Raw genomic sequence first — 1,505 nt, forward strand, 5'->3', positions numbered from 1 at the left:
AAGAATCTGAAGGAGAATCTGAGGACAATTTTGAGGAAGCTCTAGATCTCAACATGGATAGAGAAGTTCACAACCATGAGAGAGCTGATGGAAACAATGCCATTCCCGAGAGGAGGGTTCTTGGTTCATACATAAACCCAACCTCTGGGAATTGTGGTAGCAGCATTCAAAAACCACCCATTCAGGCCAACAATTTTGAACTCAAACCACAGCTAATATCACTGGTGGAGAATCATTGTTCATTTGGTGGGAGTGCTAATGAAGATCCAAACCAACATCTCACAAAATTCCTGAGAATTTGCGACACTGTGAAGTCCAATGGAGTCCAGGAAGATGCCTATAAACTGCTCTTGTTCCCATTTTCACTTAGGGACAAGGCAGCTGAGTGGCTGGAATCATTCCCAAGGGGGAGCCTAACAACCTGGGATGAGGTGGAAAGCAAGTTTCTGGCACGTTTCTACCCCCCACAAAAGGTCAAGAGGCTTCGATCTGAGGTTCAGACTTTTAGACAACAAGATGGTGAAACTCTCTACGAGGCATGGGAGAGGTTCAAGGATTTGACAAGGAAATGCCCACCAGACATGTTCCATGACTGGGTGCAATTGCATATTTTCTATGATGGACTTTCTTATGAATCAAGGAAGGCTGTAGACCATTCATCAGGAGGTTCATTGAACAGGAAAAAGACTGTGGAAGAAGCCATTGAAGTGATTGAGACAGTGGCTGAGAATGAGTATTACTATGCTTCAGAGAGACACAACACTAAGGGAGTCATGTAGCTGAACCATGTTGATACAATTCTAGCCCAAAACAAGGTGTTTGCCAAGCAACTAGCAGAGCTCACCAGGAAATTAGAAACAAATCATGTGGCTGCAATACACACACAAGATCAAGAGGAAGTAAGCACTGAAGGAGGTGATTGGGAAGAGGCCAACTATGTGGGAAATCAACAAAGGTAACCATATGATCCACATTCCAACACTTACAACCCAGGCTGGAAAAACCACCCAAACTTTGGGTGGGGAAACCAGCAAACCCAACCACAAAACCACAAACCTTACAACCCCAACCAACATAACAATTCCACATACCAAAACTCCAACCAAAGATCATACCAAGCCACACAAAACACTTACTCCCAACCACCATATCATGGCCAAAATAATCAACCTGCCCAACCTAATCCGAACCAACAATTTCAAGATCAATTAAACAGGATAGAAGGAATGCTTGCAAACATGGGTCAGGACATAAGTGAGTTGAAAAACTTTAGGGATGATGTGAGATCTACCTTAAGGAACCATGGTGAAAAACTCAAGAGAATGGAGTCTCAAGTAGGAGAGCTATCTCAACAGGCCCCCAAGTCAACTGCAGTGTTCCTTAGTGACACAGAAAAGAATCCTAAAGGGGAACAAAAGGGAGTGAGATGGGAAGAATGCAAGGCCATCACCATATTGAAGGAAGTCTCAGAAGAAGAAGGAATCAGACCCTCAGAACAGGAGCCA

At 43.9% G+C, this 1,505-nt stretch overlaps 1 non-coding gene across 1 annotated transcript; it reads right to left on the reverse strand.

The window, feature by feature from the left end:
• Positions 1 to 479: 479 nt before the first annotated feature.
• Positions 480 to 583, reverse strand: LOC130953803 (small nucleolar RNA R71). Its single transcript, XR_009075964.1, has one exon. It is a non-coding gene; the product is annotated as a small nucleolar RNA R71 (small nucleolar RNA).
• Positions 584 to 1,505: the final 922 nt, after the last annotated feature.

This window comes from Arachis stenosperma, chromosome 9 (assembly GCF_014773155.1).
Source record: "Arachis stenosperma cultivar V10309 chromosome 9, arast.V10309.gnm1.PFL2, whole genome shotgun sequence".
Classification (NCBI taxonomy): Eukaryota; Viridiplantae; Streptophyta; class Magnoliopsida; order Fabales; family Fabaceae; genus Arachis; species Arachis stenosperma.